Source organism: Tenrec ecaudatus, chromosome 16 (assembly GCF_050624435.1).
Source record: "Tenrec ecaudatus isolate mTenEca1 chromosome 16, mTenEca1.hap1, whole genome shotgun sequence".
In the NCBI taxonomy this organism is placed as follows: Eukaryota; Metazoa; Chordata; class Mammalia; order Afrosoricida; family Tenrecidae; genus Tenrec; species Tenrec ecaudatus.
The window spans coordinates 74,784,891-74,812,197 of record NC_134545.1 but is presented as its reverse complement, the minus strand read 5'-3'; the positions used below and the strand labels follow the sequence as shown (position 1 = coordinate 74,812,197).

The 27,307-nt window shown below is 41.7% G+C and overlaps 1 pseudogene; it reads left to right on the top strand.

Annotated features, from left to right (window-relative positions):
* Positions 1–4: 4 nt before the first annotated feature.
* Positions 5–27,307, top strand: LOC142429150 (U1 small nuclear ribonucleoprotein A pseudogene; annotated as a pseudogene).

Below are 27,307 nucleotides of genomic sequence, written 5' to 3'. Positions count from 1 at the left end.
GGCGGGCTCGCGAGGGGCTGGGCGCGCACCGGGAGGCTTCGCCGGGCTCCCTGAGAGGCGCTCTGCTGGCGCTGCCCCGAGGCTGCGCTGGACCCCAGCCTCGGAGAGCGAGCGGGCGCGCGGATCTGGGGCTGCGTCCCGGACATTGTAGGACCTGGCGGAGACGCGAGCGAGGTGAGGCCGCCGCCACACCTGGCCCCACGGGTAGACCATTTCGTTCCTGCCCGGTCCGGAATGGGCTCCGCGTCCGGAGAGCCTCTTGCACCGAGCCCTGCTGGCCTCTGGAGGATCCCTGCAGATTCTACCTGCCGTCCACCGCGGCCCTCGTGGAGGGGAAAACAAAAACCCGATGTACTTTTTATGAGCATTTTTGTTTTGGGCTGTTTGAATGTGGAAAGCAGCGGCCGCTACTGGCAGGGACCCGCTGGGCAGGGTCTTCACGGTGACCAAAATGTAGGTGGCTCCTCTTCCCTAGTTAAGATTGCATGCCTAAGGCCAGTATTCCCCACGTAGGCGGTCTCTTCCTACTGCGCTTCCTTTTCAAGAAAAACTGCTGCTAGCGTTGAGCCTTGCCTTGTTCGCGACCTGGTGATGAGCTTACAGCCCCAGAGAACAACCCTCTCAGGTAGGTACCGTTATTTCGCCCCGTGTACGCATTCCCAGGAAACTTGAGTTCACAAGGGTAAGTAATTTGCTCAAACATGATGTGATCACCACTTGTAGAGATGGGCCTTAAACTCGGGGGACTGAGTCAGGAGCCACTCTCTTCTTTTAAACTTGATTAGTCATTGTGGAACATCTAGAGTGATGAATTTACTCCCTTTTTTTGCTTAGTTTATATTTCCCTTCCCTCGCTAACTTCCTTCATGCCACGAGATGATTGTAGTTGAGGCGAGCTCTTTGAGAGTAGAAAAGAGAATAGTGGGCCAAGAGTGAAGAAAGGCAAAAGGTAGATGCGAAAAGGAATAAAGATAATGAAGGGAAAAAAAAGGAGACGGGTACAGATCAAGGGAAAATATGGGTCCAAGCTGAACCCCAAGTCTGTTGGTCTTCCGGTCAGTCTTCATGTGATTACTACTTGTAGAGCTGGGACTTAAAAACTCAGGGGAATGAGTCAGGGCCGACTCTTTTCAACTATTTTACTTGATTTAGAAGTTATTGGTATACAGGCACTCCCAAATTCCTCCTACCAGACCTTTCCTCTTGGAGCATCAATCAGATGCAAAGGTTCAAAGACCTACTTAACATCACGTAGATGTCTACCAGATCCCTCAAAATGAGACTCTGGATTTTTCCCTCCAAAGCACCAGCCCAGTCCGCCATAATGGTCTCTTGATCATAAATGACACTGCTGTGCTACCATGTGTCTGCCCAGTTATGCAAAACATAGGGACCACCTTTGAGTCCTCCTTTTTTTCCTCATCACCCACATCAAATTCATTAACATAGGTATCTATCATAATACCTTGCTTTAGAGCAGCAGTTCTCAGCCTGTGGGCTGTGACCCCTTTGGGGGTCAAATGACACTTTCACTGGGTCGTCCGATTCATAGCAGTAGCAAAATTACAGTTATGAAGCAGCAAAGAAAATAATTTTATGGTTGCGGGGGGGGGGGGTGGAGGGTCACCACAACATGAACTGTATTAAAGTGTCGTGGCATTCGGAAGGTTGAAACACTCTGTTTTCCTTTTTTAAAATTTTATTTTACTTTTTTACCATTTTATTGGGGCTTGTACAACTCTTATCACAATCCATACCCATTTCCCTTTTCATTGCACAGAAACCATGGCTTCCCAACTGGTCTTGCGATTTTAAATCCTTTTTCTGCTCCAGACTATTTTTATAGAGGAACCCAAACAATTTCAAAATGTAAATGATGATGCCACTCTTTACTTAAGGCTCTCTCTCTTTTTTTTTAATCATTTTATCGGGAGCTCATACAACTTTTATTACAATCCATACATCCATCCATTGTGTCAAGTACATTTGTACATTTATTGCCATCATTCTCAAAACATTTTCAGCTCATTTTTTCCTCTCCTTCTCGCCCACCCTCACAAAACCTTGATAATTTATAAATTATTATTTTGTCATGTCTTACACTGTCCGACGTCTCCCTTCACGCACTTTTGTTGTCCATCCCCCCAGGGAGGAGGTTATATGTAGATCCTTGTAATTGGTTCCCCCTTTCCACTCCACCCTCCCAGTACCACTGGTCCAGGACAGAAGGAATCATCTGTCCTGGATTCCCTGTGTTTCCAGTTTCTATCTGTATCAGTGTATATCCTCTGGTCTAGCCAGATTTTTAAGGTAGAATTGGGATCATTGCTAGTGGGGGTGTGTGGGAGGGAAGTATTTAGGAACTAGAGGAAAGTTGTATGTTTCATCGTTGCTACACTGCACCCTGACTGGCTCATCAACTCCCCACCACCCTTCTGTAAGAGGATGTCCAGTTACCTAGAGATGGGCTTTGGGTCTCCACCCTGCAATCCCCCTCATTCACAATGATATGATTTTTTTTTGTTCTTTGATTCCTGAATCCTGATCCCCTTTGACATCTCGTGATCACATAGGCTGGTGTGTTTCTTCCATGTGGGCTTTGTTGCTTTGAGCTAGATTGCCGCTTGTTTATATTCAAGCTTTTAAGACCCCAGATACTATATTTTTTGATAGCCAGGCACCATCAGCTTTCTTCACATTTGTTTATGTACCCACTTTGTCTTCAGCAATCGTGTCGGGAAGGTGAGCATTGAATGACAGTTTAATAGAACAAAGTATTCTTGCATTGAGGGAGTACTTGAGTGGAGGCCCAATATCCATCTGCTACCATAATACTAAACCTATAAATATATGCATATAGATCTATTTCCCCATCATCATATATAAATATACTTATATATGTACATGTCTATATTTAGACCTCTATAAATGCCCTTCGCCTCCTGGTTCATTCCTCTATTTCCTTTTACTTTCCTCTTTGTCCCACTATCATGCTCAGCCTTCATTTAGATTTCAGTAATTCCTCTCAGTTACATTACCCTTGATCAAGCTGTGGCAGGCCTTCTATAACCTCCTCGCCACCAATTTTGGATCACTTGTTGTTCCTATACTTACGGCTCTTATGTAACTCTTTAGAATATATTTTCATGAAGTGAAAAAAAAAGAAATAAGATGCAAAAAAAGTACACAAAGTGTACTGTTGTATAAGAAGGAGAATGGGGTGTGTGTGTGTGTGTGTGTGTGTGTGTGTGTGTATATACACACACAGCTATATTTGGCTTATTTTTTAAGATCAATATGGAGAGCTATAAATCAGAAAAATTAATTTTGAATGGTGCACCATAAGGGGTGGGTGGCAGTGTCCTGCAAGAATCAGTGATGGGGGTGCTGCTTCTCAAAGTCAGTCGAGTGTGCCTTTTCAACTGTATAAATCAATAGGGTGGACACAAAAGCAAGGTCTGAGATTCACTACAAAAATGCATGGTGGGTTTTAATATATTAAACTACTGCATTGTATGATATGTGAATTATATATCAATAAAACTGTTATATTTAAATATAAATGATAAAATTACTACAAACAAATGAACCTACTCACATCTCATATTGCTAGCATACTATGATCTTAAGTATATGTCCTTAGGGAATATAATGTAACAGCAAGATGTATGAACGATTTTTGACCTTTGCTTGTCGTTGACAGGCATATTTGCATAGTACTTTTAACATTATGATGTATGGGTCATAGGAAACGCAAATGAGGCTGCGTATTGATATTGTTTGGGACCCATGGCTCTCATTGAAAGAGGAGATGACAAAGATAAAGTGGTGGGAGGTAAGGAAGAATGGTGTGGTGCCAGATTTGAATTAGACATTGTAGAATAAAGTCGTAATTTTTTTTTTTAACCCTCATCAGGTCCATTGAGAAAACGTTGAGACCTAGAATCTCTCACCCAAGCATAACAGTGATCACATCAAATACCAAATTGTGGCGTCTAAATACCATTTTCACTGAAAGGAACCAATGCTCCTTTGAGAGACTGCTGATTCCAGATCAGCATTACATCACAAAGTGACTCTGGAACATTCTGTCATGACAGAAAGGAGACAAACACTTAAAATGTAATGAGGTCCAAAGGATCCAAAGGATCCTGGAGCTAGTTTAAAGGAGTTAGCAGTGGCCAACAAGGAGAAGCTCAATATGAAAAAAGGAATAGTGATAAGAATAATTAGAAAGTTTAGAGAAAGGGGGGATAAATAAAAAGCTCTTCTATATATAAAATGCTAGTTAATGAATACCAAAAAAAGTAATAAGTAAAACAAAACATGATTTTTGTCACCCTCTGTAAAAACTAATTTAGGTAATACGTATCAATGAATGCTAAAACCAGTGAATGAAAGAAATACGCTAAAACCATTGAGTGAAAGGTTAGCATGTCAGAGAACCACCCTACAAATGAAGTCTTAATTATGAAAGGAAAAGGTATTTTGCAATGAAGAAATTAGAAGATCTTAGCATCACCAATAAAGGGACAGCCTGTGTCATCTGATACTATTTGTGCTGACTAGTCAAAGAAACAATCCGGAGAAAACAGGATATTGAACATTCTAGAAGGCAGAGGGCCTTGGTTCTTTAAAAGTAACAGGGTCATTTTGAGGGAAAATAAGTAAATAACAGCAACAACAACAATAAAAAACTCAACCGGTAGAGGATTGTCCTAGTAAGGAGACTAAAAAAATTAGAAATAAAGACTAAATAAAATCCACAATCTGTTGTGATTTTAAAAAGCAACCATAAAAGTAATTTCATTGACTATTGAGGAAATGTAGGCAATATTGAATTAAACCCAAAACTCCACTGCCATTTAGGTGATTCCAACTCAGAGCCAGCAACCCTATGAGGCAGTGGTTCTCAACCTTCCTGATGCCGGGACCCTTTAGTACAGTTCCTCATGAGTGGTGACCATAAGATTATTTTTTTGCTACTTCATAACTGTAATTTTGCTACTGTTATGAATAGGATGACCCCTGTCAAAAGGTAGTTTGGCCCCAAAGGGTGAGAACTGCTGCTCTAAGGGCAATGTAGAATTGCCCCTGTGGGTTTCTGTGGCTGTTAACTCTACAGGAATGGCTGCTGGGTTTGAACTGCTGACCTTGTGTAACTTTGTGCAGCCCACTGCGCCACCAGGGCTGCTTAATGTTGAATTAGTAGGATTTGAGTATGGTTGTAGATTTGAGTTATATAGAAAGGCATCTTTGCTCTTGGTAGATACATAGAGAGGTACAGTGGTAGCAGCAAAGTGTCACCACATCTTTAGTTAACCTTGAAAAAGTTGGCCAAAGAAAAAGCAAATAGAAAGCAAATGTATGTGGCAAGATGTTAATGACTGGCGCTGTTCTTTCAGCGTATAAGATAGAGATTTTCGAAAATAAAAAGTGAAACAGAAGAATCTATTTACAGTGGCCTAAGAAGCCTTATTGCACAACAGGAAAACGCTCAGTTCCTAACTGAGGTTGGACATTTGAATTTTCCCGCTGTAATGGTTATACATGGAGCTGCAATCTGCAAGGTCAGCAGTTGGAAACCACCAGCCAGCTCTGTGGGGAAAATATGGGGAGCTTTCTATTCCCATAAACAGGTACAGTCTCAGAAACTCAGGCACTTCTACCCTGTCCTATATAGTCTCTATGAGTTAGCATCAACTTGATGGCAATGGGTTTGGTTTGGTTTGGTTTAACCGTTCTACTGGGAAATAAGACCTGGTGATGTGCTCCAGTAAAGATTATTGCCTTCAGACCCCTATGGGGCAGTTATCCTCTATCCCAGCGTCACTATGAGTCAGAATCAGCTTGGCAGCTCACACCACCAACACCAGGCCCTGCATGACCATGTACCGAGCCAACCTCACTCCCCTCTTATCTTCTCCATTAAGTCCATCAGGTCTGGGTTCTTCCTAACACATGTGAGTCTTTGCACGGCTGGAAGCCTCTTTCTAAATTCCCTCCTCCCCATATGGCTTACTTGGCTTGCAATCTCAATTCCATTTTCATACTTATTACAACTTATAGTTGCTGTGTTTATCTGATTGCCTTTTTTTCTTGCTCAATAAAATGTATTTTCCGTGAGGAAAAGAATTGTACCCTCAGTGATAATAAATATACCCCACTACCCCCCTAAAGCCTTATATAACATTGCATGATGGTTAAAATGGCTGGAAGACGAATGAAGGGGAAGGAGTTGAGAGGGATCGTTCGAGGGTGAGCCTTGCATATTATGCAGCCAAGGCAATGATTTGTATCCTTAAGAGCATGAAAAACCATTGGGCTGTTCTAAGTAGGTACACAGTGTGAGGCAATGATGTCATTTGCATCTATGTTTTGAAAAGGTTGATCTCCTGAAGAAGAAAACAGAGGCAGCTAAGCAAGAGGCTGTTGGAAGCCACATGAAAGGAATTGCAGACATTGTTCAGCAAGGCGTGATGATACTGTGGACTTGGGAGACGCCAGAGAAGATGCAGAAAGAGGTATTACTTGCCTACATTTTCCACTTCTAATACTTTAAACCTATTTAGAGAAAGTAACATTTTGTAACAATAAGACAGTGGAGGGTAGAGGGAGCACCAGCCCAAAGCCAACTTGACTGAGAGGTCTTAGGATGAACCCCCAATTCCACAAAATCTCACCTGTGCTCTGGAAGTGGACATTAGCTTAAAGTGAACAATGATGTGGCATCAAGTTGATTGACTGCCTTGGTCACAACCTCTAGTGATAGTAATATGTAACGTTCTGTGTCATTCTGAGTACTTTCTACTCATGTGATCCTAACAGCGCTCCTGTGAGAGTTTGTCATCATTAGCAGAGGAGGAAACTGAGGGGCCACATGTCAAATCATGATACATTTTTTTAATCATTCATAAACAACAAAATTGGAATTTGAACCCAGGGAGTCTGACTTTAATTAACTACTGCACTTTTCTGTCTTTCAGAGTTTGGGGCCCATGATTTCATAATGGCCACTGTTTCCACTATTTTTGAAGTCATTGAAATGCAGGCCCTTGCACCAATAGAGCTTTGGCACCTGCAATAGCACCTCAAACATAACAGCACTCGATAGTTCTTTTTCAGCTGTGTAAATGCCATCTTCCTGAGAGTTAAATGAATGCTTACAGAAGTCCATTCAAGGCAATGAGAGGATAAGAGGCCAAAAAAAAGGGGAAAGCTTCCCCAAACTCTGAAGAACATCATTCAGTGTAGCCATAGAGTTTAGCTAAAGTGAATAGTGGCCGGAGATATAAAAAAAGTAGACACGCTGGATCATAAAGTTCCCTGTATGTCATGCTAAAAATACAGTTGTTTTTCTTGTTGGGTGCTTTCAAGTCGACTCTCACACATAGTGACCCTGTGCACAACAGAATGAACCAGTGCCCCATGTGGAGCCTCCCTCACAAATGCTTCAACTCGTTGTTGCGTCCACTGCATCAGTCCATCTCATTAAAGCCCTTCCTCCTCTTCCCGGACCTCTTTTACCAAGCAGCACGTGCTGAAACTCATTGGAATTACATAGTCTAACGCATAAGAGGCTGTGGCCAACAGAAGCATGGAGAGAGGAGTTGAAGAAGGGACTATCTCATTCTGGCAAAATCAGAAGGTAAAAGGTGCAGCGTATTTGCAGATAACGTTATTTTTGTTCCTCTATTGTTTTCCCCTCACTCTCTTCAACCAAATCCTGATCTGTCCTGGTAGGAAGTAAATAGTTACTATCTATTGATACTGAAGTGTGAAGTAACATTTGGAGCACATTCTTTACAGAGCCATATGGTACCTGCCAGAAGAACTGAAAGCAGGTTAAGAGTCATCGCTTCTGGGAAGCAGGGCTGTTGGGTGGAAGAGTGGGGTTTTTTATGAGAGCTTTTTAAGTTTGTAGTAAACACTTGATGTGTCAGAAAGTAAGAAGCACTTCTTCACTGAGCCCTTCCCCCTGTGTGTGTCGGACTGAGATCTTATCACTGTCATTGCACAGGAGGCTCCCCATCCCCGTGGCTTCTGGAGCTTGCTGGCGATTGCGTCATCGGTCATCTTTCTGGAACACACTAGGCCTGTACTTGCCTCAGCACTCTGCACTTCCTGTTCCTCCTATCTGGAATCTTCTTCCCAAATGCTTTTTTTGGGACCTCTTCCTTCTTGTTGATCGGTACTCATCTTAAGTACACCCTTCTCAAAGAGGTCTTCTCTGTCCATCCTATCTAACGTTGTGCACTTTGCCCCACTGCTGCTGTTTGTAACACTTACAATAACTGAAATTAGAGGATGCATTTGTTTGCTCCTCTGTTTCTGCATTATCTTCTTTACCACAAGTGAGTTACTTCATCTTGTTCACCACTGGATTTCTAGTACCTAAAATAGTCCCTGGCTCAAACCATACTCACTGCCATTGAGTCAACATCAGTTTGTAGCAACCTGAAAGACTTTCAAAGACTAAATAAATCTTCACAGAAGCAGATAAACTCATCTCTCTCTTGCAGAGTGGCTGGTGGATTTGAACCATTCCTCTTGGACTTAGTATCCCAGCACAACCAGGCCACATTTGGCTTAACAATTGATGCTCTACAAATATTTGTCTAATGAACAACATCTTGCAGGTATTACAAGCACCTGTAGCATTCTTTGGCCTCATTGAGGACAGTAGCTTATTTTCCTTAGCATCTGTGGCTAGGATGGATCGATTCAAAGTAGCAGGTAAATATTTCTGTGGCTCTTAATTAAGTATTCAATAATTATTCAGTACGTCAATGTACATATTCATTCTAGTGCATATGGTTGGGGCTTCTTCTTCTTCTTTGACATCCTGTGCTGGTAAAGGGACTTGACTTTATTTGAAAGAGGCTCTGAGTGTCCTGGAGTGTTGCCAAGGGTTGAGTATGCAGGGAGCCATTGGAGTGCATTCTTCACCTGGAGGAGCCAAGAGATTATGTACAGGTGGCCATAATGACCTGAGAGTAATAACAACTCAACTTGTGGCTTCTCTGCTCAACTTAGTGGTCTGCTCACTTAAATGGTAAGGGATGTCTGCAGTTACTGCCCCCCCTTCTAAATAACTAGTGCTGACTAACAACCATCTCCTCAAATGGCTTCCTTCTTTTCGCCTATCCGTTTGGTCTGTTAATGACAGGAATAATAACACTTTCCTTTTGTGTCCCTGATCAAAACAGTCTCAGTTCTCCATTTATCAACACGGGTGCATCTGGCTACAATGAGAAGTAACAGAGCAAAGAAGAAAAGCACATTTCAAGACCTGCCTTTGCTCACTTCCCATAACACAGCAAATGTAAAAAGCACAACATTCCTTAATGTCAAAAAGCCAAAATGGCACTTTTTGAACATCTTATGCTACATTGTGGTATGAGTTTGGGGGGGGGGGGTTGCCAGCCCCCCACCACTAATCACGGGTTCAGTAAGCACAATTGTATGGTTGAGATATATAAATATATATTAAGGTCATCAAGAGCATGAGATAGAAGGTAGGCTACCGGGGAGCACAAACAAATCTGCCTTGGAAGAAGTACAGCTGGAGTATTCCTTGGCAGGGAGGATGGCAGGATTTCCTCTCGTATTTTGAACATGTTAACAGAAGAGACTAGTTCCTGGAAAGGCATATAATTCGTGAAGCGGAAGGTCGACAAGATGGATTGACACTGTGGCTGCAACCGTAGACCCAAGCAATAGTTGTTAGGATGATGCTGGCCTGGGTAGTGTTTCATTCTGTTGTACACAGGTTGCTTTGAGTCAAAACCAACCTGAGGGCACCTAACAACGACAAGGGAGTCTAAATGATCGGGTTCTGCCTTCTCAATTTATAAGGGGAAAATAAAATACCTGAAAAAAATAAGTTGCATGACCCAAATACTCCTCATTAGTTAATGATAGCCAGAATAGTACACACAGGACATACGTACATTTTTAAATAGACATGCAAATGATACCATCAAGTTAAAAACCAGTATATCATTTTCAGTTTTTTATGGAAAAATGAATTCATTTGCATTTTCCTTTAATGATATGTTGTTGGGTATTAAATATTACCAAATCTGCTCTGATTCATAACAGCCCCATGTGTAACAGAAGAAAAACACTGCCCGGTTTTGCCCCGGCTTCATCACGAGTGTGTGTTGGAGTCCCTTACTGCAGTCACGGTGTCAGTCCAACTCCCTGGGGAGCTTCCCCTTTTCCCGGCCCTTTACTGGACCAAGCCTAATGCCTCGGCTACTGGTCTTTGAATTCCATTTCATTTTGGATGGATTCTAATTTTCCTAGCTTCATACTTTCAATATCACATATTCAGATTATTAATAGATGTTTGCACTGTTACTTCTCATTTTGAGTTGTGCCTATTCAGCAATTGAAAGTCCCCAAAGCTTTGCTCCCTCTACATCAAGTGGAATTCTGTGTTGAGGAGGAGGCAGCTCTTCCCTAGACATATGTTGAGTGTCTTCCAATCTGAGGGACACGTCTTTCAGCACTATTCAAATACTGTCACACTGTTGGACATAAGGCTTCGATTTCCGTGGTTAAGGCCCGAGATGTGGACTCCTGTTTTCCTCCTTCTTAGTCTGCTCTTACGCTGGAGGTTTTGCTGAAGCTTGGTCACCATGGGTGACCCTGCTGGTATTTGTAATACCGATGGCATAGCTTTCAGCCTCACAGCAACCCACCAGACACCTTCATACAATCAATTTGATGCATGAATCAAAAGGGGGAAAATCCAACTGTCATGGAGTTGACCCTGACCCATAGCATCCCCATAGAACAGAGTTGAACTGTTCCCTGGGGTTTCCAAGGCTAAACATCTTTAAGGAAGCAGATAGCTTCCTATTTCTTCTGCTGTGTTCATCTGAGTCCGTTGAGGAATCCACAGAAACTCATGTATAAGAGAGAGTTTTCGATAAAGGTTAAGTGAGCATCAAGAAAACATCTCAACCTAGTGCTGCCCAAGCCCACAAGCCCAACATTAACCCATATGTCCAACACCAATCCACAAAGTCATCCATCTCACAAAACAGACACTATGATGCCGACTGCAAGAGGAAAGCCGAGTCAGTGAGTGTGTCAGCATCTCAGTGCTGGCAGGGGTCTCCACAAGGCTGCTCCAGCACCTAGGGCTGCATCGGGGTAGGTCCATGTGGCTTTTTGGGGATGTCCTGCAGGAAGTGAGCCTTGCCAGCTGAAGCAGGGAATTGCTAAGGCAGCTGCACCCTGGTCCGGCCATCAGAAACCAAGAGACCCGAGAACTCGAAAGGCAAGGCTCACCAAGCCATTTATCAGTCCGCCCTTCAAGTAACCCCCCCATGTGTTTATTGGCCAGGTTGGCACAAGAAAATAACTCATCTGCTGAGTGGCTGGTAGGCTCAACCTTATGACCTTGTCAGTAGCCTTCCATTTGCATTGCACACTAGGCTGCCAGTGCTTCCTGATACAATATATACACAAATGAAAATGTCAGGCGCTCAACATTTAGTGTAAATACTTCAATGTTATTCCTCCAACATTTTGTCTTAGCAGCATGTAGTACCACCAACACCTCCCCACTGCCTCACCCAGCAGGTACACACACATTTGATTCCTTCAGGATTGCAATGTGATGCTTTCTTGGAGAGTAAAGACATACCTTATTTTATGTGCTTTGCTTTAATACACTTTGCAGCTAACAGTGTTTTTCACAAACTGAAGGTTTGTGACAACTCTGATTGGAGCAAGCCTGTCAGCACCGTTTTTCCAATAGCATATCTACAAAATGTATGTCTGTTTCACACTTTGGTAACTCTCACACAGTTACAAACTTTTTCAAAAGACTGTTGCACATTTGACAGACAATGGTGCAGTGTAAACATGATTGCTATATACCCTGTGAAACCAAAACTTTATGTGCCTCTCTCTACTCTGGTAGCCATGCTCTTGTGGTGGTCTGGAACTAAACCTGCCGTCTCCCCAAGGCATGGTCGTATTCACTTTCAGAATTCTCTAAAACACGCAGGTGTCCTTTGCAGCAGTGACGACCTCCCCACACAATCATGCCTCTCACAAAGGATCTCCTTCATCCCTCTCCAGAAGAGGAGAAGAGAACACACAAGAAGAAACGCCTGGTGCAGAGCCCCAATTCCTACTACTTCATGGATGTCAAATGCCCGGGCTGCTATAAAATCACCACGGTCTTCAGCCAGGCACAAACTGTAGTTTTGTGTGTTGGCTGCTCTGCTGTCCTCTGTCAGTCTACAGGAGGAAAAGCAAGGCTCCTTCAGAAACAGCACTAAAAGACCCTGAATCAGGATGAGTGAGAAGCCATCCCAATAAACCCATTTTAGATAAAAAAATTTTTTTTTAAATCAAAGCAAACCATGCGGGCAATCTATGAGAAATATTATGACTACTATTAATAATCATAACATTACTTCTGCCTCAGTGCCTGACTTCAAGGACAGTTGTCTTAAAACATTTAGTTGGAATAAGCAGTCCCCAGGTTATGAACATAATCTTTTCCTAAGTTAAATTTGTAGATAAATTAGGTCCAAAAGAGGAAACCACCGTGTCATCAGGGCTTTGTAAGTCAAGAAGTGTGTTAGTTTCGGTAGACTAGAGAAACAAATTCATAGACAGTTATATGTGCATAAGATCTCTATATACAAGAACAAGTGAATATTGAGGAAATACCCCAGCCTAGTCCAGATCAAATCTATTAGTCCAATATTAGCGCATATGTCTGATACCAATCTATAAAGTCCTCTTCATACTCAAGAAACACATGCAATAACACTGAATGCTGGACGATCACAGGCCAGTGGGTGGAAAGTCTTGTGGATCCAGTGGCAGTGTGAGCATCTCAGACCTGGCAATGGTATCCACAGCCATCAGTCTGTCTCCATGTATCAACAGGGATGTCTCACAGGGAATGAGCCTTGTCAGCATAGAGTCTCCAAGGGAGTGAACAGAGAGAGAGTGTGTCTCCCGCCTCCCTGGAGGAAATACAGGAGTTCCCAGAATCCTCAGAAGGCTAAACCCATACAGAGGCCTCATTGGCTATATCCTGATTGACAGGCTAGACTCCACCCTACACTTTTTTTAAATCATTTTTTGGGGGGCTCATACCACTCTTACCACAATCCATACATACATCTATTGTGTGTCAAGCACATTTGTACATTTATGACCCTCGTCATTCTCAAGATATTTGCCTTTAAGCCCTTGGTATCAGCTCCTCATTTTTCCCCTTCCCCCTCGCCCCCTCCTCCCTCATGAACCCTTGATAATTTATAAATTATTATTTTATCATATCTCACCCCTACACTCTTAATCCTCAAATTGACACCAGATTATCTAACTACCCCACAGACAGGTACATTTAATTCTTATTTATAATCAGTTAACCAAATGTTTAGTAATTACAGTTTCTATTGAGGCAGAACTTTTCACATAGACCATTCATCTAGTTTTATTCTTTAAAGCTGTTCTAATTGAGTTTTCATGGAATTTTTCATGTCTAGTCACCAGATTTTTTAACACTGGGGAATATAGGAATTTTTCTTTACTATTCTTAGACTTGGGAAAGGAGAAACCAAATCAGCATCCTTCAGGTGTTTGCAGTGGTTAATATTATACAGGGGTCTCAAACCAGGCAGTGATGGGAGTGAAGAGCAAAGCTGGCCCTCCCATAGGGAGTCATGGTGCATAAAATAGGGCCCAGTATCAGACGTTTAAAAGTCATTACAAATTAATTCGAATTAATTTCTTCTGATTTCTAAGTTGAAGGAAATACTTTTTTAAATTATTTTATTGGGGGCTCGTACAGTTCTTATCACAGTCCATACATACATCCATTGTGTCAAGCATATTTGTACATTTGTGGCCATCATCATTCTCAAAACATTTGCTTTCTATTTGAACCCTTAATATCAGCTCCTCATTTTTCCCCCTCCCCACTCCCTCATGAACCCTTGATAATTTATAAATTATTATTATTTTGTCATATCGTACACTGTCCAACATCTCCCTTCACCCACTTTTCTGTTGTCCATCCCCCAGGGAGGAGGTTGTATGTAGATTCTTGTAATCGGTTCCCCTTTTCTACCCACCTTCCCTCCACCCTCCCGGTATCACCACTCTCACCACTGGTCCTGAAGGGGTCATCTGTCTTGTATTCCCTGTGTTTCCAGTTCCTATCTGTACAAATATACATCCTCTGGTCTAGCCAGATTTGTAAGGTAAAATTGGCATTATGATAGTGGGGGGAGGAAGCATTTAAGAAGTAAAGTTGTATGTTTCATCGTTGGAAGGAAATACTTTATAATGTCTAAGTTGTGTTTTCATTCTGAACTTGACTATTACTATTCCAAGCCACATTTTGAGACCTACAACTTACACAGCAGTTATAAAACAAATAAGCACGCAAACAAAAAACCTCTCAAATGAGTAGATAAAGTTGTCCTGACTGCTTATTTTGGGGCAAGGTGACCAGGAAGATAAATGCCAAATAGGTGATGTAATGTGAAAAGAACAAATTATATTTGAGGGCTACATATCTAGCAACTCCACCCTTTTCTTGCCAAGGCATCTCCATGTTATTCAGCATGGGACGCTACTACAGCCTGTAAGTACCACAGCCAAGAATATCAAGTCTCTCCTAAAAATAGTCCAACTCAAATCATAGCATAAAACCAAAACAAACAAAAAATGTTTAGTTCCTGCCAAGTAACATGACCAAATTGTAAGAGACTTGGTTTAAGAGAAAAGAACAATAAGTGTATACTTAGGGAGAATTACTTCTTCAGCCTCAGTCTTTTCATTATTGAAATGCTATTTTTCATACAGGTCCATAATCTCTACTCAGCAATTCCAAAATAGAAAATACAACTGAAATCCTAACGTGTTTTTGTACGTTTGACACCAGAACTTATTTTGCAGCAAAACTTGCTCTAAGTAAGTGCACCTCTGTTATATCTCCGCACCTCTACCCTTCAGTCACACACACTTCTGCTATATGCTGTGATTTTGTGACTTGATTCACTGCACTGTGAAAATGTCCAAAAAGGCAAAAGATAAACTTCTGGATAGCAGTTTGAAGAAAAAGAACATCTGTTTCTATCAATAGCTCAGAAAGCAGAGTTATTATTGAAGTTTGATGATATTGTGTCCATGAAGCATCTTAACTGAAGAAAATGCCGTGGGAACCACTACCATTTATGACTTCAACAGAAGTTGATGAAATTTTACAGTGACAGTAATAATGAAGAACTCATGAAAAATAGAGAAACGTTTTATAGAGCCAGAAATTAAGATCTGAACCATGTGGTGATTGAGTGGATTCAGCAACAAAGAAGCAGCAAAAGTTTGCCACTGGCAGGTTTAACTGATCATGAAACATCTAGAATACAGCACAAAGGACGAAGTACGTGAACGCGAGTACTCAGAAGGCTGCCTACAGATATTTAAGAAGCATCACGGAACCAAGTATCTTAAAATGTGTGGTGGAAAACATCTCCTGACACTACTGAAAATTCCAGTGATGGATTTGCCAAGGTAATATCTGATGAAAACCTTAGCCTTGAACAAATGTACAGTGCTGGTGAAACAGCTCTGTACTGCTGCTACGTCCCTAGAAAAGCATTCATTGTGGCTAATTTGAGGGAATCAACAAGTTTCAAGCACGCAAGCAAAAGCTGACTGTTCTGTGGTGGACTAACATTGCAGTCACACATAAGATCAAGTTGGCAGTGACTAGGAGAATCCCATATGCAAGACGTTTAAAGAGTGCATACAATTTATCTGCACCTTAATATGGCGACAAGAATGCATTGCTGACCAGAGAAACGTGTGTGTGTGTGTGTGTGTGTGTGTGTGTGTGTGTGTGTGTGACGCATTCAGCGAGCACTTTGTGCACAGAACAAACGACTGAATGACAACTGAATTTTTTTAATTATTTAACATTAAGCCTGTTTCGGTTAACAGGCCCAGAAATCAAAGACTTTCTTAATGAATTCCGCTTTGAGGACACCGTCAGCACAGTGGCTACTGTTTAGAGTGATGTTGTTCGGTAGACGTTAATAAGTGCTTAGCATGGGCTTTGGGCTATACTGATGCTTGAGAATGATCCAGGCAGTGAAGGCTTTGAAGGATTTAAAAACACTGATGAGAAAAGGATGGTATCAAAACTTGTTGTTAATGCCAAAAGTGTAAGTAAGAAGCAGCTGATATTGAAGAAATGCTGAACATTGATGGTGATGCACCTGTTGTGCATGGAAGGGAAATTACTGAAGTGACATGAAATATAGATCAGTGTGGGAACAGTAGTAGAGTAGGAACAATGATGACATTACGAGCACAGGTGAGAAGATCACTGTAGACCACATGATGGAAATGTGTGACCAGTTACTGGTAAGTGCTGGCCCTGAACAATGTGTATCCATCATCAAGCAAGAAATCATGACGATGTACTCATTAAAGAGAAATTGCTTAGACCTTAACACCAGTTTTGCTGATAATCACTCTTAACATTTGGTTATGATCAAAGCTATCTAGTGAGCTAACCTGCAAGTCCTGTGAGGGCAGAGACTGTGCCCTTGTGCTCCTGTTCCTAACTCTCTCCTCAGCATCTCAGAGTAGTAAGCACATTACAGGCTTAACGAGAACACACAAACACTCAGGAATCAAACTGAATTCACAATCATTTGGGCCTGGGTTCAGTTTTTGTTCTATATCCCTCGTATTTGATCTGACAAAAATCAGATTTTCTACACTGAATTAAGTACATCCTCCTTTCTAGGACTTGATTAGAGGGAATATTAGCCACAGACCCTCCCTCATTTCTCTAGTGCCCTGCTTTTCTTGTTTCCCATTAGTTGCATTCCCCTCCCTCCACCCCATCTCTGCTCACTAGTCTTGCTAGCACAGTAAACACTCACACTAATGGTAATTGACATATAACCTGTGATTGGCTCCCTTTCACCACCCAGTACCGTTCTTGGAGTGGGCTCAACAAAAGGTGGGTAAAAAGAGTTATGTGACACAAGACATGGCAAATGCAGATAGTAGGCAGCTCCCTCTCTACATAGGTGACTGAATCACGTGTCCTCATTATTACCCATTCCACTCTCACAATCAGTCAGGGAAACGGGTACAGTGACCTGTGCTACCCTGCACATCCCAGTGGGCCACATTGATGGAAAGTTTGGCCTGCTATTTAAGACAGCGTGAACAGCCAGCCACCAGGTGGCACTAAACTTACTATCAGAAATTGGCCTTAGTGTAATTGAATTGCTACAGTTATACAATTAGTATAATTGAATTACAGTCATAGTTCTGTATTGGTACGTGATTTTTATGATGGATAATATTCTCCTCACTCTCCCAAATAATATTATTTTCCTAAGCCATTGACTTTTTTATCTCAGAATAAATACGTGTTACCTACAGTGGGAGTTTCAATTGATAAGTATTCTGTCTGAAGTGGAAGGGTGAGAATTTAGAGCTATGCCCTGACCCAGTCTGTGTGCTGGTCTTTCACGGGTGTGTGCAATGGCACAGCAAGTATAAATGATCCCGTATGGGGATGGGAGCCTGACATCTTTCTTGTTAACCTTTAATACAGACCCTCCTGATTTTGCGGTTTATAGGCAATCTCTTTCTACCTCAGATTGTTCCAGACATGGATAAAACCCCTCTTCTTGAGACATGCACAAGTCATTTATGTGTTTCTCAGTCATAGTGCAAAGAATGTGGTGATGCAGATAGTCTGACATAAACAGTATTAAAAGACATTTCTGCTTTTAAAAGTCCTACTACAAAGAGCTCTATGGTATCACATTGGAATCCGATGTATCAGTATGAAACACACACACATGAGGGACCTTCAAAAAGTTCATGAAAATACTGTACATGGAGTTCCAAAATTTTTTGCATCCAAATAAACACATACTAACTCATTATAACAGGATCTAGTTTGAGGCACTCGGAAAGGTATGCTACCAGTTTGATGAGTCCCTATGAGAGCAACATGGATTCTGCTGACATCAAAACAAACACTGACAATCAAATTTGTGGTGAAGGCAGGATGGAAGATGCATGAAATCATTTATACTTTAGAGGATCGTGTTTATGGGAACAATACGTTTTTCACATGAATAGCTTGCTTCATGAAGGGGCAAGACAGTGTTGAAGAGGAAGCCTGCAGCAGCAGACCATCCACATCCATTTGTGAGGAAAAACTGCATGTCCCCTTCCTAGTCGAAGAGCACTGACAGTTGGCATCAGAATCAGTGATCACAATCAGACATCTCAATCTGTCCAGCGTACACAATTCTAACAAGACGTTGAGCAGCTTTCTGCTCAATTGGTTCCAAAACTGTTGTGCCCAGGTGAGCGCTAGACAAAAGCAGAGTTTTCTATTGAAAATTTAAACAAGATCCAGAAGCATCTCTTGAAAGAATTAGAACAGGTGCGGTTGAAGAGGAGGCTGGCTGCCCATAAGGGGCCCCTTGTAAGCCATATTTCTGAGTCAGGATCCTGTGAGCCCATGCACTTATTTTGTTTTAAGTGTTGTTTGTGGCTGTTAAGTCTCCAACCTAAGCATGTTTAAAATTGTCTTCATCTTACATTTATGTTGAGAATGTTGTCCTCAAGTAAGTTTCTGTGTCAGTCCCTCTGGTGTGCAGAGCAGACCTGCCTCATGGTGTTTGAACCATTGGGGAACCAATCATTAAGCTTGTCTTCAGAGCTGCCTCTGGGTGGGTTCAAATTATCAACCTTTCAGTCAGTAAAGTGTTTAACCTTCGGTGCCACCCAGGGACTTTGAAGGTATTGTTGCATTGTCTTCAAGATGTAACAGCACCCCCAGAAGAAACCTAAATATTCATCTTGGTCTCATTACTTTGGTAAGTAATCTGGTTTTGTCATGTCATTCTTTTATCCTTAATGCTCATCTAGGGCAGCGGTTCTCAACATGTAGGTCTCGACCCCTCTGGGTGTAGAATGACCCTTTCACAGGGGTCGCCCGATTCATAACAGTGGCAAAATTATAGTTACGGAGTAGCAACAAAAGTAATTTTATAGTTTGGGGTCACTATAACAGGAGCCACTGTATTAAAGGGTCGCAGCATTAGGAAGGTTGAGAACCACTGATATAGGAGTTTTAAGTTTGTTGTAGGCAGCACTTATGGGCTCCTGCATTAAAAGTTTTAATTCTCTGCTGACCTGTAAAAGCGTGTGTGTATATATATATATATAAATTGGCTGTAGGCCCCATTAATAGGAATTTAGCAAAGAAAGTGCCAGCTTTTCATTTGTGTAGAGAAAATACTGTAAGGTAAACAATAAGCATTAATCAGTTTCTTTAAAGTTCAGTGAGCTAGAAATCCTGGAGATGTGGGAGGTAGTGAAGTACAGAGACAATGTGGCCTTTCAGGCCCTAACTGGTAAGTCAGACTTTGTGCTTTTTCCTTGGTCTTGAACTTGGACTAAGAATGACAAAGGTCAGAGAGATGTTTGTTTTTTAGATGAATTTGTCACTAGAGATTTCAAGTCCATTTCAGTTTTACTTTATTTCCTTTTTTTTAAAACCACTAAAACTGCTTAGATTTGAGGGATAAGGAATCTGGAGGGATTTTTTTTTTAATCATTTTATTGGGGCTCATACAACTCATCACAATCCATACATACATCAATTGAGTAAAGCACCCCTATACATTCGATGCCCTCATCATTCTCAAAATTCACCTTCCACTTGGGTTCCTGGAATCAGCTCATTTTCCCCCTTTCCCTTCCCCTCTCTCCCCCCTCCGCCCCTCCCCTATGAACCCTTAATAGTTTATAAATTATTATTTTATTTTACACTATATATATGTATATCACAACCTTCTAAAGAAATGGAATCAACAACAACATCCTGTTAAACTATCCATTTCCCCCACCCCCCTTCCCATTACTTCTCCCCTCTCCCTATTCCCACCCCTTATCCCTGGCATCTTTTACTCATCAAAGTCTTGTTTGTTGATGTATAAATGACATATTTTCTTTTTGTTTTTCCTTTAACAATGGTGATAGTAAATACTAATTTTTTAATTTTAATCATTTTATTGGGAGCTCATACAACTCATAACACAATCCATAAATACATCACTTGTGTCAAGCACATTTGTACATTAGTTGCCCTCATCATTATCAAAACATTTGCTTTCCACTTAAGCCCTTGACATCAGCTCCTCATTTTCCCCCTCCCTCTCCGCTCCCCCTATTCTTCCTTCACCCACTTTTCTGTTGTCCATCCCCCAGGTAGGAGGTTATATGTAGATCCTTGTAATGGGTACCCCCTTTCCACCCCACCCTCCCTCGTCGACCCACCCTGTATAGCCACTCTCACCACTGGTCCTGAAGGGATCATCTGTCCTGGATTCGCTGTGTTTTGATGCAAAAAATTCCATAGTATGAATGTATCAGAGCTTGTCGATCTATTCCTCTGTAGTTAGAGGTTTGGGATGTTTCCATGTGTTTTAGTATAACGGAAATTGGTGCAATAAACATAGATGTCATATATGTGCTCGTATTGGTGTTGTAGTCTTGATTTGTCTAGGATATTTACCCTGTAGAGAGATTGCTGGATCATAGGTACTTGTATGTGCATTTGTTTAAGGACGCATCATACTGATTTCTAGATGGTTTCGATGTAAAAGTGTTCCTATCTCTCCACATCCTCTCCAGCATTTATTATTTTCTGTTTAATTGAATTTTGCCAAAAGTATTGGTGTGAGTTGATATCTCATTGTTGTTTTAATTTGTATTTCCTTTATTGCTAATGATCTGAAACATTTGTTCTTATAAAGTTCTTGGCTGTCTGGATGTTATCTTGGGTAAATTATCTATTTATGTCTTGTGCTCATTATTTTATTGGATTATTTGTATTTTTCCTTTTAAAATATTATAATAGTCTACAGATTTTAGAGATTAAACCATTAAATAATATACAGATAGATAATACAAGAAATTAACAGTTAAATTATAAAGCAGTGAAACACTAGCAGTCTTTCAAGTTTTGAGAGCTGCCAGGTGCCAGTCCCCTTCTGTAGAGAGAGCTGGGCTATATATACCAAGGCAGCAAACAGCCAGGCAGGTCCTCAACTGTCATCAACTGTCAGTCCCCAGCTCCAGAGATGAACATTCCAATCGTGTGGGCTTAAAGGGACCTCAACTTACAGCTACACAGTCCACAGGCTAGGCATCCCACAGGTAGTGTACCCCTTTAAACTGAAGCACAGAACAACCAAGGTGAGGCTCACCGAGCCATTTATCCCTGCCCTTCAGTTAATCCTACTTGTATTTATCAGCCAGGCTGGTACAATAAACTATAGCAGCCGTTATCTGTTGTGTTATTACTGAATGTTTTTTCCCCAAACTGGGATCCCAGTTCTTTATTTTGCCTTTTATAGTATGGCATGTATTTCACATATCGTTCTAAATGAAAGAATTACCTTACATCTTCGATTATAAGCCAACCTGAATATCTGCCAAAGCATCTAAGTTTACCACAAAAACTGCATTAAAAATGTGCTAAAAAACTCGGCTTATACTCAAGTATATACAGTAAATAGCCTTGATTTCAAAGAGAGAGCATTGTAAATAAAGTCAATTATGACAGATATTCATACGGTCGTTAGGTTAAAATGTGACGTCTTATCATTTGATCTCCCTTTTGACCCATTCTAAAGTTGTTTCCATTTTTAGTATTTTATGTTTTTTATGATTGAGCTTTTTCTACATTTTGTCTAGTCATTGTTGTGTTTTTTGTTCATGTGTTTGCTTCCTGTGTACATTTTGTATGATTTTCCGTATATGAAATTAAGAAGAGGTGGCTCTTTAGAGACAATAACTGAATTGATATTTGCCCAAGGACAGGTCAGGAGAGGATGGGGGGAAATGGAAAACCAACAACAATGAGTTTAAGAAGAAAATGTTCGGAAACGATTGTAATGATGATTGCACAAATCTTCTTAATATTCTTGAATAATTATATTGTATGATATGTGAAATATATGCCAATTAAACTATTTAAGAAATGATTCTGCTTCGAGGTATGGCTGCCATCCACCTCTCCCCTAATTCTAGCACCCTTCAAAAAGATTCAAAAAGAATCAAAGCTTCTTTTCAAAGCTACAGTTCCTGACATGAACATAATACCCAGCAAGATTCAGAAACTATAATCAATTCATGACTTGCTATTCAAATCTAGAATGGTACCGCCTACCACAGGGACATTCAGTCATCTAAGGGATGAACACACTTGTGTCCTGAGTACAGAATCAAACTTAATCTCAGAACTTCCACTGGTTTATTCTCTGTGCCTGCTTGAAACAATGACAGCACTATAGAAGAGCATTTAAATGGAACAAGCCTTGGCAGATTCTCAAATTGCAACATGTATTTTATGTACGTAGGAGAGAGAGATAAAGTAATGTTTTCACACATAGGTGTACTTCCAGGAGATTCTTGAATCATAACTCTTTGAATAGTATTTCATATTTCCAAGTAGGACACTTTGATGTCAATCTGTTTCAAATCACCAGTTCTAATTTAAATTTTCCCTTGCAACATTGGTGTTAGATGCAATGGAGTCTTGTCAGAGTCAGAATCAGTGATCTCTATACAACAGAAGGAAACACTGCCCAGCCCAAGCCATCCTCCTATCTATTGCTATGTTGAAGCCCAGTGTTGCAGCCACTATAATAACCCATCACATTGAGGTTCTTCCTTGTTTACATTGACACTTTCACTAGGCATGGTGTCCTTTTCCAGGGACTGGGATCTCCTGGTACCATGTCCAAAGCACATGAGGTGAAGTTAAGGAATATTCTGACTACGCGTGATTCCTTGGGAATGGTTTTATTCTGGGGTCTTAGATGCCTGAAACCTGATCCCTCAACACCTCATGATCACACAGGCTGGTGTGCTTCTTCCATGTGGGCTTTGCTGCTTCTGAGCTGATGACTGCTTATTTATCTTCAAGCCTTTAAGACCCCAGACGCTTTATCTTTTGATAGCTAGGCACGATCAGCTTTCTTCACCACATTTGCTTATGAACACATTTGGTCTTCAGCGTTAGTGTCGGGAATGTGAGCATCACAGAATGCTGGATTGTTAGAATACAGTGTTCTTGTGTTAAGGGAGTACTTGAGTTGAGGCGCAATGTCCATCTGCAACCTTAATTCTTAACATATAGATATGCGTACACAGTTGTATTCCCCTCTTATTATATATATTTACATATGTACATGTCTGTATTTAGGCCTCCATAAATGTCCTTTGCCTCCTTGTTCTTTCCTCTATTTCCTTTTTACTTCCCTCTTGTCCACCATCATGTTCGGCCTTCATTCGGGTTTAGTAATTCCTCGCTGCTACATTGGCCTTCATTGAGCCCCACTAGGCCTCCTACAAGCTTCCTTCCATTGATTTTAGTTCACTTGTTGTTCCCTTGTCCCTGGGTTGGTCCCCCACCTTCCTTTCTCCCATCTCCCTTTCTCCCGTATCACCCTGGAGCCATTGGTCCCATTCTTTACATCTCCTAATTATTTATCCTACCTGTCTCATCTAGATAGACATGCAGATACATCAATAAGTGCAAAAACTAGTCAAAGCCAAATAAAACAAAAGAAGTCAAAAATAACAACAGCAGAAAGCAAGAACAAAATAACAATAACCAAAAAGAAAGCCACTGACAAAAATGGAAAAGCCAAGACTCGCCTCAGCACACGGACCACAGTCCCAGAGTTTGCTTTTCGCTGGTGTTACCCAAACTACTCTGCCTTTCTTTCTGTGCTTTGTCTAAAGAGTCCCAGATCAGCCGTAAAAGTACCATTGGGACAAAGGATTTGAGGAAATCCAGGTTTTAAGTTGTTTCCTTTCTTCAGCTCTACCTGGGCACCTCTACCTCACTCCATGGCAGTTCCCAAGACGCGCCCCAACCACACTGTTTATATCAACAATCTCAACGAAAAGATCAAGAAAGATGAGCTGAAGAAGTCCCTGTATGCCATCTTCTCGCAGTTTGGCCAGATCCTAGATATCCTGGTGTCGCGAAGCCTGAAGATGAGGAGTCAAGCCTTTGTCATCTTCAAGGAGGTCAGCAGCGCCACCAACGCCCTGCGGGCCATGCAGGATTTCCCCTTGTACGACTAGCCGTTGCGGATCCAATACACCAAGACCGACTCGGACATCAGCGCCAAGATGAAGGGCACCTTCTTGGAGCATGACCACAAGCGGGAGAAGAGGAAGCCCAAGAGCCAGGAGACCCCTTCAGCCAAGGAGGCCGTACAGGGCGAGCACGCGGGCTCCCGGCATCATGCACCACATGCCCCAGCCAGCCGCCCTACATGCCTCCCCCCCGGCATGATTCCCCCGCCCGGGCTGGACCCTGGCCAGCTCCCTCCAGGGGCTATTCCTCCACAGCAGCTGATCCCATGACAGATGCCCCCTGCCCAGACGCTTTCTGAAAACCCTCCGAACCACATCCTGTTCCTCACCAACCTGCCTGAGGAGACCAGTGAGTTCATGCTGTCCATGCTGTTTAACCAGTTCCCTGGCTTCAAGGAGGTCCTGCTGGTACCCGGGGCGGCACGACATGACCTTTGTGGAGTTTGACAACGAGGTGCAGGCAGGGGCCGCTCACGATGCCCTGCAAGGCTTCAAGATCACCCAGACAATGCCATGAAGATCTCCTTCCCCAAGAAGTAGCGCCTTTTCCTTCTTGCCTGCCCCTGTCTTGGCTCCTGGGGTGCCCTTCCCCGCCCCAAACCCCTGAAGGTAAGTCCTCCTCGGTGACCTTCTCTGACCCATGTGTGAGTGAATGGTTACCACACAGCTTTGTACCCAGAATCTGTCCCAGACATTGCACCTGGCACTGGTAGGCTGGAATTAAAGTGTTTTTGTGTGGTTTGGTTTTTCACAAAAAAAGAAGAAAATAGAAAACCTATAAATAGTTCAAGGTCAGTTTGTTTGCTTTTTCAAGTGTTTTCCAGTCAAGTCTGATTGGGTGCCACATGCTGTGTCTCCCAAGTCTATTTTTGGTATTCCCTGGGGGTTTTATCACTCTGCTCCCCCCGATGCTCTCCTGCATGCCCTCAGTGTCTCTCCCCCATGTGATGGGGCCAGACTGTGCACTATTCCCACACTGTATCTCTAGTGCTGTCCCCCGCAGCGTCATGGTTCAGTGAGGAACCCATCTGTAGACAGTTGGACATCCCCTCACAGAGGGGTCACAGGGAGGTGTGAGCCAGTCTGGGCAGTATAGCACTGATGAAACACACAACTTTCCTCTAGTTCTTTGGTGCTTCCTTCTCCCCACTATCATGACCTCAATTCTACCTTACAAATCAGATTAGACCAGAACATGCACACTGCTACAGATAAGAACCTGCAACACAGGGAATCCAGGATAGGTAAACCCCTCAGGGCCAACAATGAGAGTAGAGATACCAGGAGGATTCAGGGAGGGTAGGGGGAGAAAAGGGGAATTGATCAAAAGGATCAAACTAGAACCCCTCTTAGGGGGATGAATAAGGGAAAAGTGTGTGAGGGGCGACAGAGGACAATGTAAGATGGAAAACATAATCTCAAACTTATCAAGGGTTCATAAACGAGGGTGGCGGGGGGAGGAGGGGGAAGAAATGGGTAGCTGATATCGGGCTCTAGTGGGAATAGAATGCTTTGAAAATGATGATGGTGGCATATGTACAAATGTGCCTGACACATTGGAAGACTGTATGGATTGTGATGAGATGTAAGAGCCCCCAATAAAAGTATTTTAAAAAGAAAGAAAAGAAAACCAAAAATGCTTAATTGGGTTATTTCAAGGATTTGGGAACTATAGAGTGGCAATATTTACTCACTATTTTGATTGTAAATAAAACCACTTAATTATACACTTAGAAATGGTTCAAAAGGCAAATCTTTTGTTATATATATTTTATCAACAAAAGGTAAATGAATAAGAAGTAAATAACATTAAAATTGGTTTGTTTGTGCTTCTGGATGTTATGGTACTTTCATATTCTTTGCCAACACCATAATTCAAATCCATCAGTTCTGTGATCTTTTGTGTTAGTCCACGGTAAACTAGAGAAACCAATTCATAAACATGCATATGTGTACATGGAATACGTTTATATAAAAGCACAATTGAACATTGAGAAATTAGCCCAGCCCAGATAAAGTCCATAAGTCTGATATTAGCCCTTATGTCTGATACCAATCGATAAAGTTCTCTTCAGACTCAAGAAACACATGCAGTGAAGCCAAATGCAGGACGATCACAGGCCAGTGGGTAGAAAGTCTTTGGATCCAGTGGCGGTATAAGCATCTCAGTGCTGGCAGGGGTCTCCACATGGCTTCTTCGACTTCACAGGTCTAGTTGCATCAGGGTAGGTCTGTGGCTTCTCCAGCTCAGAGCACTAGTGTAGTTCCAGGTGCCTTGTCAGCTGCAATGTCTCCCAGGGTGTCAGCCTTGTCAGAGTGTCTCTCAGAAAGTTGCTAGAGAAGTGTCTCCAGTCTCCAAGGAAGAAATACAGGATTTCCAAGAATTCATGGGAGAAGGCCATGCCCACACAGAGGTCTCATTGGCTATGACATAATTGACACACTAGACTCCACCCCTTTACTCTTAATCCTCAAATTGTCAAACAATTATGTAACTACCACATCTTTCATATTCATAGCTCAATTTACATAACATATGAGGTGATTGAAAATACCATGACTTGGGTCAAATTGCATACTATGAAATGAAAGTTAAATTGTTATGGAATTGAGTCACTGAGAAAACTGGATCACTTAAATTTGGGTCTACTTTTGTTTGTAAACATACATTAAACAAATTTGAAAAAAATATTTTTTTAAATAAAAAGAACCAGGAATAGGTAAATGACATGAGCCCTGTGAATCGCCAAATGAGCATTATAAAGTTCAGGTCTGTATATATGAGACCTTGAACCCCTCCCCCCCCCCCCATAGACTGTTTATTCCAGTTACTTTTGTCTTATGAGCATTTCAGACATATACACTGTTTTTTAAAAAGAAAATGAAATAGAAGGAAAAACAGACCACCCAACAGTTACTACTACTCCTTTACCAATGTTAATATTTTGATCTATTTCCTTTTAGGTGTTTTAGTGTGTGTGTGTGTGTATATATATATATATATATACTTTTTAATTTTCTTGTGTGTGTTTCTTTAATATTTTTTGACTTTTTTTTACCTTTTATTAGGAGCTCATACAACTCTTAC